This window comes from Monodon monoceros, unplaced genomic scaffold (genome assembly GCF_005190385.1).
Source record: "Monodon monoceros isolate NGI ecotype Baffin Bay Population unplaced genomic scaffold, NGI_Narwhal_1 Super_Scaffold_5, whole genome shotgun sequence".
Lineage (NCBI taxonomy): Eukaryota > Metazoa > Chordata > Mammalia > Artiodactyla > Monodontidae > Monodon > Monodon monoceros.
Genome location: NW_021703782.1, coordinates 78,770,580 through 78,787,421, shown reverse-complemented (window position 1 = coordinate 78,787,421; position 16,842 = coordinate 78,770,580).

The window sequence follows — 16,842 nt, the reverse complement described above, 5'->3', positions numbered from 1 at the left end:
CCATCTCTAAAATGAAAATAAAAATAGTGCCTATCGGGCTTCCCTGGTGGCGCAGTGGTTGGGAGTCTGCCTGCCGATGCAGGGGACACGGGTTCATGCCCCGGTCCAGGAGGATCCCACATGCCGCGGAGCGGCTGGGCCCGTGAGCCATGGCTGCTGAGCCCGCACGTCCGGAGCCTGTGCTCCGCAGTGGGAGAGGCCACAACAGTGAGAGGCCCACATACAGCAAAAAAAAAAAAAAAATAGTGCCTATCTCAGAGTACTATTCAAAGACTAAAGACTTAAATCCATGTAAAGTGCTGAGACCCATGCCTGGCACAAAAGTATGTTAGGAACTCAAAGTATGCACTCAAAGTATGTTAGGTATGATCATTCATTCATCAAACATTCATAGTACCTACCACATATCAGGCACAGGCAAAACAACACTGGGGCCATGAGAAAAAGAATCTAGATAAAGTGCCCCTGAGTTGTTCACAGTCTAGTAGGGGAAACAGCCTTATAAGCAACTAGATATAAACCAAAATGGGCAATAAAGTGCTATTAGGGGGTGGGATAGGGAAGGTGGGAGGGAGACGCAAGAGGGAGGGAATATGGGGATATATGTATACATACAGCTGATTCACTTTGTTATTCAGCAGAAACTAACACAACATTGTAAAGCAATTATACGCCAATAAAGATGTTAAAAACAAACAAACAAACAAAAATGCTCTGGGGCAAGAGGACAGAGAGAAAGGAGAAGCTGATTTAGGGGAGACGTCTTCACAGAAGTCAGGCATTTGTGCTGGACATTGTAATGACAGTATAAGATTCAAGAAGCTGAGACTGGAGACAGCCTCTTCCAGGTGGAGCTTGAACCTAGAAATATGTAAGTACTCGGGAAATGAAAAGAAGTGCTGTGTCCCTGGGGTCGGGTTGCCAGAGAAAATGCAGGACTCTCAGTTAAATTTGAATTTCAGATAAATATATAAATTTTTAGTACAAGGATGCCTCAAATATACTAAAAAATTATCTGTTAACTGAAATTCAAATACAACTGGGCGCCCTATAGTATTTTTGCTGAATCTGGCATCCCTACCCTGGGGAGAAAATGAGCCCTTTTGAAGCCTGTGCCCTGGGCCTGAGCTGTGTCCCCACCTCACCCATGTGTGGTTTGCTACCTTCCTGAGTCACTGGCGTTGTTGACTCCAGGCTCCAGAGGGACCCTGATGAACTGTTGGTGAATCATTTGGTGCCACTTTGTTATTAACAATCATGCTCCCCATGTCCAAGACAGAGATGATGGAAAAATCCCATATTTGTTCATTTTGTTGAAGGTCACTGGGCCTGCCGTTTTTATGTTAGCTTCTTTATTTTTCTGAGATCACATCTCTTTTTTTTTCCTTTGAGATTCATTAGAACTATGATGGAAAAGAATTCATTCCCTTCTTTGCTGTTAGACAGTGAAAGAGAGAGAGGAAAATTTTTAAAATACCAGCATAATGGAGTATCTGAAAACCGTAGCCTTGGCTGGGAAATGCACTGAGGAGACCGAGGTCTCCATGGTGGGCCCAGAATGTTACAGGCTGGTGGCATTTTGTGCCAACTGTTTGGTAGCCTCTCTCTGTAGCTTCCACCCACACTGGGCCTTTAAAGCTTCAGGTGAGCAGCAGTGAGTGAAGAGGACCGCCACATGCAGAAGAGGACTACTGCCACCTGCAGAAGAGGAACCTGGCAATCCACAACCAGCTCAGAGGCTGGGGAAACAAAAGGCAGTCCTCAGGACCCTCCCCTCCCTCATCCATAAAACATGCCTCTCGGAGTCATTTCACACCCCAGTATCTGCCTGCTGTTCCAGAAAGGTACACCTATTCATCTCTCTCAAAAATGTTTATGGAGAAAAATTATCAGCAAGAGAAAACAAATTCTCCGGCAAGATATTGCCCTTTGCGAGATAACTATTGCTGTGGAAACGTTGACAATGGGGATGGTGTCTGGCTTGAATGTGGTACGCCTGGGAGGACTGGGGGGTGCCCCTCTACAAAAATGCCCAAGCAGGGAGATTCTGCCGCCTAGGAGCCTGTCTATCTGGCTTGGCTGAAAGATATGGTTACAATGAAATTTCTGAGACTAAAGGGAAGTGGGAGGAGGTGTCCTTTTCCTCTCCAGGCACTCAAAGCTTGCTCAGGCTCCCAGGCCAGAAGACACAACACAAAATGTAATCACTGAGATGAAAGGGAAGAACCTACAACCAAGATTACTCTACCCGGCAAGGATCTCATTCAGATTCGATGGAGAAATCAAAAGCTTTACAGACAAGCAAAAGCTAAGAGAATTCAGCACCACCAAACCAGCTCTACAACAAATGCTAAAGGAACTTCTCTAAGTGGGAAACATAAGAGAAGAAAAGGACCTACAAAAACAAACCCAAAACAATTAAGAAAATGTTCATAGGAATATACATAATGATAATTAACTTAAACGTGAATGGATTAAATGCTCCAACAAAAAGACACAGGCTCACTGAATGGATACAAAACCAATACCCATATATATGCTGTCTAGAAGAGACCCACTTCAGACCTAGGGACACATACAGATTGTAAGTGAGGGGATGGAAAAAGATATGCCGTGCAAATGGAGACCAAAAGAAAGCTGGAGTAGCAATACTCATATCAGATAAAATAGACTTTAAAATAAAGAATGTTACAAGAGACAAGGAAGGCACTAAATAATGATCAATGGATCAATCCAAGAAGAAGATATAACAATTATAAATATATAGGCACCCAACATAGGAGCACCTCAATACATAAGGCAGCTGCTAACAGCTATAAAAGAGGAAATGGACAGTAACTCAATAATAGTGGGGGACTTTAACACCTCACTTACGCCAATGGACAGATCATCCAGGCAGAAAATTAATAAATGACACAATAGACCAGATAGATTTAATTGATATTTATAGGACATTCTGTCCCCAAACAGCAGATTACACTTTCTTCTCAAGTGCACATGGAACATTCTCCAAGATAGATCATAACTTGGGTCACAAATCAAGCCTCAGTAAATTTAAGAAAATTGAAATTATATCAAGCATCTTCCCCAACCACAATGCTAGGAGATTAGAAATCAATTACAGGGGAAAAAAAAAAAACAACGTAAAAAACACAAACACATTGAGGCTAAACAATGTTACTAAACAACCAAGAGATCACTGAGGAAATCAAAGAGGAAAAAAAAAATACCTAGAGACAAATTACAACGAAAATGTGACGATCCAAAACCTATGGGATGCAACAAAACAGTTCTAAGAGGGAAGTTTATAGCAATACAATCCTACCTCAAGAAGCAAGAAAAATCTCAAATAAACAATCTAAACTTACACCTAAAGGAACTAGAGAAAGAAGAACAAACAAAACCCAAAGACAGTAGAAGGAAAGAAATCATAAAGATCAGAGCAGAAATAAATGAAAGAGAAACAAAGAAAACAATAGCAAAGATCAATAAAACGAAAAGCTGGTTCTTTGAGAAGATAAACAAAATTGATAAACCTTTAGCCAGACTCATCAAGAAAAAGAGGGAGGGCTTCCCTGGTGGCGCAGTGGTTGAGAGTCCACCTGCCGATGCAGGGGACACGGGTTCGTGCCCCGGTCCGGGAGGATCCCACATGCTGCAGAGCGGCTGGGCCCGTGAGCCATGGCCGCTGAGCCTGCGCGTCCGGAGCCTGTGCTCTGCAACAGGAGAGGCCACAGCAGTGAGAGGCCCGTGTACTGCCAAAAAAAAAAAAAAAGAAAGAAAAAGAGGGAGAGAACTCAAATCAATAAAATTAGAACTTAAATCAATAAAAAAGGAGAAGTTACGATGGACACCACAGAAATACAAAGCATCATAAGATACTACTACAAGCAACTCTATGCCAATAAAATGGACAACCTGGAAGAAATGGACAAATTCTTAAAAAGGTATAACCTTCCAAGACTGAACCAGGAATAGAAAATATGAACAGACCTATCACAAGTAATGACATTGAAATTGTGATTAAAAATCTTCCAACAAACAAAAGTCCAGGACCAGATGGCTTCACAGGTGAATTCTATCAAACATTTAGAGAAGAGCTAACACCCATCCTTCTCAAACTCTTCCAAAAAATTGCAGAGGAAGGAACACTCCCAAACTCATTCTACGAGGCCACCATCACACTGATACCAAAACCAGAGATACTACAAAAAAGAAAATTACAGACTAATATCACTGATGAATATAGATGCAAAAATCCTCAACAAAATGGTAGCAAACAGAATCCAACAACACATTAAAAGGATCATATACCATGATGAAGTGGGATTTATCCCAGGGATGCAAGGGTTCTTCAATATATGCAAATCAGTCAGTGTGATACACCATATTAACAAACTGAAGAATAAAAACCATATGATCATCTCAATAAATGTAGAAAAAGCTTTTGACAAAATTCAACACCCATTTATGATAAAAACTCTCCAGAAAGTGGGCATAGAGGGAACCTACCTCAACATAATAAAGGCCATATACGACAAACCCACAGCAAACATCATTCTCAATGGTGAAAAACTGAAAGCACTTCCTTTAACATCAGGAACAAGACAAGGATGTCCACTCTCAGCACTCTTATTCAACATAGTTTTAAAAGTTTTAGCCACAGCAATCAGAGAAGAAAAAGAAATAAAAGGAATCCAAATTGGAAAATAAGAAGTAAAACTGTCACTGTTTGCAGATGAAATGATACGGCAAGGATATAAAATGGAGAAAAGACAGTCTCTTCAATAAGTGGTGCTGGGAAAACTGGACAGCTACATGTAAAAGAATGAAATTAGAACACTCTCTAACACCATACACAAAAATAAACTCAAAATGGATTAAAGACCTAAATGTAAGACCACACACACTCTAAAACTCTTAGAGGAACATGGGAAAAACGCTCTTTGACATAAACCACAGCAACATCTTTTATGATCCACCTCCTAGAGTAACGGAAATAAAAACAAAAATAAACAAATGGGACCTAATGAAACTTAAAAGCTTTTGCACAGCAAAGAAAACTACAAACACGATGAAAAGACAACCCTCAGAATGGAAGAAAATATTTGCAAACAAATCAACGGACATAGGATTAATCTCCAAAGTATATTAGCAGCTCATGCAGCTCAATATTAAAGAAACAAACAACCCAATCAAAAAATGGGCAGAAGACCTAAATAGACATCTCTCCAAAGAAGACATACAGATGGCCAAGAAGCACATGAAAAGCTGCTCAATATCACTAATTATTAGGGAAATGCAAATCAAAACTACAATGAGGTATCACCTCACACTGGTTAGAATGGGCATCATCAGAAAATCTACAAACAACAAATGCTGGAGAGGGTGTGAAGAAAAGGGAACCCTCTTGCACTGTTGGTGGGAATGTAAACTGATACAGCCACTATGGAGAACAGTATGGAGGTTCCTTAAAAAACTAAAAATAGAATTACCATATGACCCAGCAATCCCACTCCTGGGCATATACCAAGAGGAAACCATAATTCAAAAAGACACATGCACCCCAATGTTCATTGCAGCACTGTTTACAATAGCCAGGACATGGAAGCAACCTAAATGCCCATCGACAGATGAATGGATAAAGAAGTTGTGGTACATAGATACAATGGAATATTACTCAGCCATAAAAAGGAATGAAATTGGGTCATTTGTAGAGACTTGGATGGATCTAGACACTGTCATACACAGTGAAGTAAGTCAGAAAGAGAAAAACAAATATCGTATATTAACGCATATATGTGGAACCCAGAAAAATGGTACAGATGAACCAGTTTGCAGGGCAGAAATAGAGACACAGATGTAGAGAACAAACGTATGGACACCAGGGAGGAAAGTGGTGGTGGGGGGGATGAACTGGGAGATTGGGATTGATGTATATACACTAATATGTATAAAACAGATAACTAACAAGAACCTGCTGTATAATAAATAAATAAATAAAATTAAATTAAAAAAAAATGTAATCACTGAAAGAAGTGACCCCCGGCCCCAACCCTGTCTCAGCTGCTTCAGGCAAGAGGGTTTTAGTCATCAGGTGCCATAGACACAGGACTGAGGACATACAAGTTGGACATATAAGTTTTTTAAGACCCTAGAAGAACACTTGCACACCACAAACGTTCTCATCGACTCCAATTTACAAAATGAAAATTCCAAAATTGAAATTTAACTAAATGTCCATGAAATACAGTATTATGTCAACTCTCTAAATTGTTCAATTTGTTATCCATAAAAATGTTATATTTGAAAATGTTGAGTGGATTCTTTCACTTCAAGTTATCCCTAACTCTGCACGATGATTTCTGAGAAATCATAGTCACTAAAAATTAAATTGGCAAAATAATCTTGAAAACTAAATTATTGAAAATGCCCTCAAGACTATTTTAAAGCAAAATAATTGCATTTGTAGTGGAATATGGGGGCATTTTGATGTGTGCTATGACATGCGGTGGTGCATGTAAAAGTTAGACTGCTTGGCTCCCACAAAGGTAATTGAACAGCCTTGGTCCCCTGGGACCGGGCCCAACTAAAGCTTTAAAGAGGACATGTGGACACAGACAGGGTAATGAAGGTTCTTGTAGCCAACTGAACTGGTTTGTTCTTATAAACCCAGAGGCCATCTAAGCTGGAAGGATCCCTGGCCATCATGGAGTCCAGTGTAAAGACAGGGCCAGTCTCTGGGTCTCTAGACACCAATCCTCTTTGTATAGGATGAGACATCTGAGGCTCAGAGATGGGCAGATCATCCCATAGGTCACACAGCCAAAGCATTCATCAGGTGCCACAGACACAGGGCTGAGGACCTATAGGCTTAGAGATGGGACTCCAAGACTCCTCCCTCCTAGACTTTGCCTTGGCCACGATACCATGCCTGGACTTCCTTCTTTCTTCACCAAAACACTGAGGCAGCCCCCTTGTCCTTAGCAGAATATCTAGATATCTTTAAAGATCACTGATTGCTTTGATTTTGTAGGGTCCAGCTCATACTCTTAGATGCCTGTTGATGTCTGCCACCCACTTGTTCATCCTATGGCTTTCCCAACCTTAGTCGAGGTTGGGATAAGGCCCACCTTATGAGTTATCCTGTGCAAAACACTTAGACCAAGATCTCATTTCCAGCAGGGCTCAGCTAGCTGACCAGCTGGCAGATCCAAGTGCCATACCTACAGTTTGAGAACTGGACTGTGCCCTCTGCCGCCCCCTTGTGGCCACTAGGAGAGGTGCGCTGCTTGGGACCCACCCATGTGTGCCAGGCCCTTTTGAGCGAGCTTGATTACTCTTTCTGGAAAGGCTTCTTTATTCCTGGATGGCTGGCACCTGGACAGCATTCATCTCCTCCACGCATACTCTTCCAGTTTATTGCCCATGGCAACTTCAGCATCCTCACTGAGCAATCAGTCCATCAACTCCCTGGTATTAATTGAGCACAGGTCAATGGTGATAAACCTGGGGATGGGGGATTGCAGAGGGGATGTAAGATGTAGTCCATGACCTTGAGGCATTCAGAGTCAATAAGAAGAGTCAAAACACACAAAAAGATTTTAATAATTTGATGTTCGAGTGTTCTGTGCCAAGAACTTTAAGAATTAAGAAATGAGGTGAAATAGTTGAGGAGGCCCTGGAGAGAGCAGATTTGAACTGGTGTTTGGAAAAAAGGAAGTATTTCAGAAACAAAAGTGTAAAGGAAAAACACTCCTGGGAGTTCCCTGGTGGCCTAGTGGTTAGGACTCTGGGCTTTCACTGCCGTGGCCTGGGTTCAATCACTGGCTGGGGAACTGAGATCCTGCAAACTGCGTGGCGTGGCCAAAAAAAATAAAATAAAATAAAATAAAGGAATCTACTCCTACATATCTCCTTTAATCTCATTCTACCACCACACTACTTCTGGCCCCAGATATGTGAGTTTTCCAAACATCAAGCAATTCTGTGACACCAACTGGGTATCCAACAATTTAACTCAACTCTGACACTGTCTACCAGGAGATAGCATCAGATCCCATAGATTAAGGGCTTAGTCCCACAGACCGTACCCCCCCACCTTCAGATGGCCAATTGCAAGTCCAGTTACCTGTGCTTCTGACAGACCAGTTATAACTTGGAGATTCCCACTACGCCCTCCTCAGTTTTGATTAATTTGCTAGAACAGAACTCAGGAATTACTAGATTACTGGTTATTGCAAAAGGATATAACTCAGGAACAGCCAGATGGAAGAGACACAGGGCAAGGTATGTGGGAAGGGGCACAGAGAGCTTCCATGCATTCTCCAGGGCACCACTCTTTCCAAATGTGTTCACCAACCCAGAAACTCTCCACCCTCTACTCTTGAGTTTTTAAGGAGGTTTCATTACATAGGCACGACTGATTAAAAATTAGCCATTTTAATTAGCCAACAATTAATTCAACCTCCAGCCCCTCTCCCCTTCCTGGAAGGGGGGCTGAAAGTTTCAACACTCTAATCACTGGTTGTTAGTCCCCCAGCAACCAGCCCCCATCCCGAGGAGCTTTCCAAAAGTCACCTCATTAACATAAACTCTGGTGTGGCTGAAAGGGGCTTGTTCAGAATAACAAAAGACACCCATTTCACATTTGTGCTCTTAACACTTAAGAAATTCCAAGGGTTTTAGGAGCTCTGTGGAAGGAATGGGATGAAGACCAAATATATATCTCTTATTATAAATCAAAACATCACAAGAAGGAAAAGAAGAAGAGTATTCTGGAAGGAAGTAACAGCCATGAGAAGTAACAACTAAGAAAAAAATTATGGCTAAAATAATATTTCCAAGATAAAAGATAAAATGGAGATGAACTCTCTTCTTATTACCTTCTCCTCTGGGTGCTCCTACCACTTTCTTCACTTTGTTCTTCTTCTTTGCCCAGCACACATTGCCCTTGGACACTAATGTCCTTCCTACTATTCATTAGGACCCTGTTGGTTGCAAGTAACAGCAAATTACATTAGCTTAAGCAAAAAAGAAATTTATGAATTGAGAAGGACGTGGACAGCAGTGGCAAAGGGTATGACCAAACCCAGGGTTGACACCATGTCACAGTGTAGTCAGCTTTCGTGAGTGTTCTCTCTCTCCCTCCCTCCCACACCCCATCTCCACCTCCATCTCTCTCTCCCCCTCCCTCCTCCTCTCCCTCTCCCTCTCCATCTCCACCTATGTTTTTCACTCTGTCCTCACTCTTTGAGAGCCTCATTCTCCCCTACCACAACTGGGCTTCCTCCAAAAGTCATGGAGGATGGCCTTCAAGGTAACCAGTACAACCAGTACTTCTAGTCGTGACCCCAGAAGTCTTCCCCACTAGTTCCATCAGAAGACTCCCCAGGAAAGACTTCTACTGGCCCAGTAAATGATAGAGGCAATGACCCTTCTATGTTCTTCCCTTTATCGAGGGGCTAGAAGTCTGGGAAGTGCATGTTCCAGAGTCCCTGCCTTCAGAGACAGCAGTTCTTCAAGAAGAAGCACTTGCCAAGATGTGAAAGGCAGAATAAGGCAGAAGCCAGGTTTTCGCTCCTCTGGCACTGTCAAACTTTAGGCTTAGGCAGACATGACATTTTGCAGTGGTCTCTAAGTATTTTCCTGAAAATCTCGTGCCTCAGGATGGGAGGCAGCTGTGATCATCCCTACTGGATTCCTGAGTTCCTTCAAATTCCTGTCTATGGAAGCTGAAGGCCTTCCTTGACCTTTGTCCAGATTTTCCAGATGCCCTTCATTAAGTCCCTTCCTTCTTAAAATACCTGGAGCAGTTCCTGTTTGTGACCATATCCTAACTGATACATGCATACACCCCAAGGGTGGAGCATGGGGTAAGGTCTGTAACACTAATGAAGGAAGAAGTGGAAGAGTGTGCTAGCAGCCAAATCAAGAGCAACCACATTTCCCCATGAAAAACAGTGGGAGGCAAGTTCAGGTGGGTGGAATGAGGTAAGACTATAGGGAAGGTGCTGAATGCCAGGCATTCAGAATTGATGTACCCGGGAAACAGGAAGTCAGGTGAATATGATGGCAAGGGCCACATTTTAGGGTAACCAGTGGTGGTGGTATGGGACAAGTTAGGGTGTGGGCAACAGAAAGGAGACAGTGACAACACAGGTGCCCTAGAATGGGAGAGGTGTGAAAGCACAAGAAAAGGTGCACCTGAGAGATGTGTGGAAAAAAAGGATATTTTGGTATGTCACATTTAAGGATTTCATAATAGCTGCCATTTATGAAGTTACAATTAATTACACATCAGATAATCTGCTCACTTTTTTTTTTTACTTATGTTAGGTATAACCCTGCAAGGCAGGAATCATCGACATTGACAAATGAGAAAACCAAGGGTCAGGAAGAGTAACTGATACGCTCAGTGTCAATCAGCTAGAGGTCACAGCCAGGACGTGAACTCACTTCTATTGCTCTTCAAGGCCTGCACTCATTCCCCCAAGCTATGCTGCTTTTCTTCCAAAACTATGGTCCTTATAACAGTACAAAGGGCCAACCTTGACCCTCACCTGGCAAGAGGCAGTGGAGGACAATCAAAAGGGCAAAGCCTTTGTCCCTCTGACACAAAGCCCTAAGAAGACTACAATCATGAGGAAGCAATGTGACAAATCCAAACTGAGGGATATTCTGCAAAGCAACTGGCCTGGTCTCTTGAAACATGTCAGTGTCATAAAAGACAAAAGATAAAGACTGGAATGCCAAGCTCTAGATGAGAAGAGACTAAAGAAATGTGACAACTAAATACAATGAATGATCCTGAATTGGATGCTGAATCAAAAAAAAAAATGGTATAAAGGACATTTTAGGGCTTCCCTGGTGGCGCAGTGGTTGAGAGTCCACCTGCCGATGCAGGGGACGCGGGTTCGTGCCCAGGTCCGGGAAGATCCCACGTGCCGAGGAGAGGCTGGGCCGCTGAGCCATGGCCGCTGAGCCTGCGCGTCCGGAGCCTGTGCTGCGCAACAGTGAGAGGCCACAACAGTGAGAGGCCCACATACCGCAAAAAAAAAAAAAAAAAAAAAGGACATTTTATAAACAATTGGTAAAGTAAACCAAATATCAAATAGTAATGTATTAATGTTAAATTTCCCAAGTGTGATAATTTTACTGTGGCTTTGTGGAAGAATGCCATTGTTCTCTGGAGATGAGCTGAAATATTTAGAAGTAAATCAAGCGCTTTCAAGTCATTCTCAAATGAATTAGCAAAATTGATAGACAGATAGATGGATGGATAGATAGATACAACTGAAAAATGTTGCTCACCATCTGGTTCTCCAAGAATGAAGTCTCTAGCCACTGCAGTCGCTGACCTTTAACACGCCCTGAAAGGAGTTCAGGATGGAGATCAGGAACAAGGCACTCTGATCTGGAAAAACTGGCAGAACAGGCCTTCAGATAGTTAGATATTTTCAGGAGGAAATTTTATGAACCCAATTTCTTGCATCTTCTCATACCTAGAAAAGCACTAAAATAATTAATGGAGACATCTGCTCCCCGTGACCAGCAGCAACCTTCTGCAGAGATGTGTGCTTGATTGCACGTACCCCCTTCACCAAAACCATATATACACTGACCTCCCCCCCACCTCTTTGGAGCAGTCCTCAGAGCTATCTGAGAGTCTGTCTCCCAGACTATAGTCCTCAGTAAGTCCCCAAATGAAACTGAATTCACAGCTCTCAGGTTGTGCAGTTTTGTTTTGTTACTTTCAGTTGACAATAGATAGAGTGCAGATGTGGCAAAACGTTAAAAATTAAAGGGTCTGTGGGGTTGGTTGTACTATTCTTGCAATTTTTCTGTAGTTTGAAATCTTTCGCAATAAAAAGTTAAAAAAATTTTTAAATGCATCCATCCCTACTCCAAAACAAACAAACAAACAAACAAAAAACCCAAAGAAAGAAAGGAGGCCTTTACATTGAACATACCTGAGTCCAGCTCTTATTAGCTGTGTGACCTCTGAGCCCTCACGTCCTCAGCTGGAAGATGGGTGTTAGTGCCCACCATATGCGCTTCTGTGGGACGACGAAGCCTGGAGCACAGTGGCCAGCACAGCGTCCTCTTGTGTTCTGTGTCCACATTTGTTCTCCTCCCTTCCTCCCGCCTAATCTCCACTTCTCAGAATCCATTACACTGGCCTCTGAGGGAGATTTGCTCAGGATAAATAAGAAGAACCATATGTCCCTTAGAATGCACAGGTGAGGTGACATGATGCCCTGCAGGGACACACTGCCTGAGAGGCAGGCTGGCTGACCCTCTGAACGTTGGGTCTTGGGAACAAAAGTAAGAAATGCCTCCACCCATGATTTCTTGGTTCACGCCGTGGATCAGAGCTCAGAGACTAGCCAGAGCTTCTCATAGTGGGATAGTTGGCTCGCCTGAGCAGAATCAGCTGTGGTTCATGTAAAAATGCAGATTCCTGAGCCCCACTAGGCTCTGAGTCGGCTTCTCTGCAGTGCAGGCAGTGTACATTCTAATGCTATTTTCTGAGGTGATTCTGAGGCACACTCAGAGTTTAAGCACCCTTGACCCACACCGTGGCCAGGGTGAACGTGTTACTTTATAGCAAAATTGGTCCATTGGAGAAGTGGATTCTCTGTGGTTAGAGCCTAATAACAACATTAAAAGGTTATACCCACCACAAAAATGTCCACAAATGGGAACAAACGGAAATACGAATCGCGTTGTACATAAAGATAAAAGCAGGAGACTTGGGAAAGCAATGTTTCTCTCTGGGCTTTGCCAGCTCCAGACTCAAAGTATATGAATGAAATGCTGCCCCGGTCTTGGGGGTGAGGGGACCCCCCAAATCCATCACTGTCTGCACCTTGGGACTAGAGCGATCAGAGCGAGCTTGAGGCCCAGGCAGAAGGAACCCCTCCACTCAACATGACTCTGGGAAGCAACAAAAGCCAGCAGTTCCCTCCTCTGGACATGTGCAACAAACGGTGATTCTATAGCATCTTGCAAACCCCAAGGGCTCCAGAAATTCCAGTGACTGAGAGGCTCACTTAGATTCTGCCCTGGATCTGATGGGACCTCTCCCACTGGCCTTACAGGACTCTGTCTGGGGATGGTCACTCTGTGGGCTGCCACCTGGGTGAAAGAAGCTGACAGGGATCACCTGGTTTTCCCTGGGGCCAGGTGAGGGCTTGTTAGTGGACATTTGGTTTGGAAGGTGCTGGGCTCCTCTCTCTTCCAGCCAGGAGATCAGATCATTTGGCCGGGAGAGCTCCCCTCTGATCCTGAGAATCTTCTATTCCAAACCAGCTCTGGGCAGGCATTTACCCACATGGTCAGAGTTATTTTGGGAGATTCAACATCCTGCACTCAGCCCCAGGGAGGGAAAGAGACAATTGGGCCGTCTCCAGCCCCACTCCATCCCCAAACTGAGACAGATGACAGACTGCCCTTTGCAACTTTAACTCTTTCCTGGCTCTGGCTAAGAACAATGCACCCCCTCAGGTAAGGCTCAGATGGCAGCATGGTAACCACTGTCATTCAGGAAAAAAATAAAATGTAGCGCTAGAAAATTATGCATGGAAAATGACTTTTAAAAATTGTCTTTAAGAAAAACAAATACCGTATGCTAACACATATATATGGAATCTTTAAAAAAAAAAAAAAGTTCTGAAAAACCTAGGGGCAGGATAGGAATAAAGACGCAGACGTAGAGAATGGACTTGAGGACACAGGAAGGGGGAAGGGTAAGCTGGGACGAAGTGAGAGAGTGGCATGGACATATATACACTACCAAATGTAAAACAGAAAGCAAGTGGGAAGCAGCCACATAGCACAGGGAGATCAGCTGGTGCTTTGTGACCACCTAGAGGGGTGGGATAGGGAGGGTGGGAGGGAGACGTAAGAGGGAAGAGATATGAGGATATATGTATATGTATAGCTGATTCACTTTGTTATAAAGCAGAAACTAACACACCATTGTAAAGCAATTATACTCCAATAAAGATGTTTAAAAAATTTAAAAATACAAATTGTCTTTAAATATTACAACGAAAATGAGAGGATGGAAATTGCATCAGAAGAACGTCTGTGTGTGTGTGGTTTAACATTGAAGAAATCAATCACCTTCCCAACTGTGGGGCTTAAAGTAATATTGTACCTTTTAGGAACTCCGAAGTTTATTTTGGAGATGAGAATCAGATTAAAGGCCTCAGATTTATAGTTTTACACACTAGCACACAAAGTCATTCACATTAGAACCCAGGTAAGTGTAATCCTGGAGATTTTGATGTTTGCTGCCTTTATGCCTTCTTTTTCAATTGTTCCCTACAGTGTCGGGGAGCTGCGCCTTGTACAGGAGAGGAGCTCTGTGAAAAGAAGGGAGAAAGGCAGGCAGCAGGGAGCAGAGTCTGTGATGATCCTACAAGGCTGACAAGTGCCCTTTTGCATGTGGAATGTCTGTGGTTCCTCACTGGTGTGGTTTATTAGGGCCTGAGGTGGTAACTCATATTAAAGAATCCTGCTTTGCTGGATCTCTATGGGATTCAGTTCCACACACAGTCACTCAGGGCCTAGCGTTTGGCAGGTGCTGAGGGAATCCTGGGGGTGGACAGCAATGAATCATGCACAGCCCCAATGACTTGCCCTCCAGAAGTCTCTCAAGGACAGGAGAGTCACACATCCTGGGCACTTGGCATCCCCCAAAACAAATCAACCTGGAACTGTGAGACCCCCATAGACAAAAACCTGACGGTGCCAGTGGGCTTGTATTTTAGTCTTCCGAGGCTGCAGAAAAACCCTGCTCTGTTCTTGATCATCACAAAACAAGCACAGCCTTCCTTCTCCACCTCCACTGGTCAGCCTCAGCTCTGGCCTGCCCTGGTCCTGCCTCCTCGCAGAAGCAGTGCCTGACTCGGCCTAACCAGCCCTGGAGATATCCTTATTTCTCACTGCTTCTCCCCACCCCATCCCCACCTCATCTCCTTGGGACCTGGGCTGACCTCCTGCCCCCCCCGACCCTGTCTGGTTCCTTTCTGTCACACTTTCTGCTTCCTCCTTGCTCATGGGCTCCAAGCCCCTTCTGCTGTGCCTTCAGGCTGCCTGACCCAGAATTTTATGCCCTCAGACTCCTCTGGCCTACTTCTGGCTTTTCCTGGCCTAAACTGTCATGCTGCCAGGTGACGATGGTAGCCTTCAAGACTGCCATCAGACCAAAGTTTGAGACTCAAAAAGTCACTGCATTTGGTGGGTTGCAAACCCCCATAATTTAGACTGCAATTGCTAGAGGATAGGCAGTTTGACCATTAAGATGCATCACTGCAAATCAACCAATTCAAGCGAATCAAAGGAACTTTTAAACTGGCTCTAAAACTTTAGATACAGCAGAGTCCCTGGAGGGCTTTCTGGGCCACAACACCCAGTTTCTGATTCTGAAGGTCTGCAAGTTGGAATTTATATTTCTACCAGGTTCTCAGGTGAAGCTGATGCTCTGGTCCTGGGACCTCACTTTAAGAGCCCTTGCTCTAGTCCAGTGGTTTTCAAACTTGGCTGCACATTGGACTCATCTGGGGAGATAAAAAAATATAGACTAATTCCTGAATCCACCCTCAGAATTCTGATTTAATTGGTCTGGAATACAGACTGGTCACTAGATGTATAAGCTCTGTAGGTGATTCTAAATTTTCAGCTGGAGTTGAGAGGTCTGCTCTCGTACATTTCATCAGCAAAGGCTGGGCTAGGGGTGGGGAGCTGCCTTTATCTCCCATGAGAACAATTGCCTGAGATCACCAGATAAAATATAGGACACCCAGTTAAATTTGAATTCTAAATAAACAACAAATAATATTTTACTATAAGTATATGGCAAATATTGCGTGGATGTCCATTTTTGTTATTGTTATTTTGTTTCATTTTTTCTAAACCTGGCAACCCTGCCCTTAGACACTCCATGACATGGAATGAGAAACAATGATCTGCCAGCTCCCATTTTATAAATAGTAACATCGAGGCCGCAGAGGCCATGTAGGAAGTCAGAAGAGAGCCAGGATAACAACTCAGCAGTCTTGACCTCCATCCAAACTCCTTTCCTTCCATCACACTTAACTGTGCTAAAGACACTTGTATCCTTCTCTTGTTAGGGGGTTATTGTCAGTCTCCTGGAGGTGACTTCAAAGGGGTCAGTCTGATTTATGTCCTCCCTGCTGCTGTCCCAGTCCTCACCTCCACCCTCCCTTTCTACTGCTGCAGGTACCATAGAGGCTGTCCTGGGGTATGGCCATTCTCGGGGCCATATAATTAATGGCCACCTTGAGGAGGAAGTGGGCTGGAAGTGGTCCCAGCCACATACAGCCGTGAGGGAGAGCCCATAATTGGGTAACACAAGGACAAGTGGGATTTGGCACAGGCAAATGACAGGCAAAGCATGTTGGGAGAGGCCCACTTAATTCACAGAGACACTTGGAATTAGTTCTAAATTCTCTGGGAAGAAATCAAGGCAGCAGCATAAACAGCTCAATTAAATTGTCGGCTCAACATTCAGTGCACAGTAATGGTCAAAACACAGCCTTTAACCTAGATATAGAGGATTATCTTTTGACCAGCAATGAGATTCCTAAGATTAGTTGTACCTGAGGTGGAGGGAACAACAGAGCTGGCTCAGCGACACCCTGGACAGGCTTGCGTGTCAGCACGACTGGGACTTGTGTGGAAGGGGCTACCTGGACCCCGCAACCTTCCTGGAGCCCCCTCCGGATGCTGGGAAGACAGGGATGAATCTCGTTGTGCTTCCTCTGTGGAAGAGACACAGTCTGGGAACAGATCCCCTGAACACATCTGCTT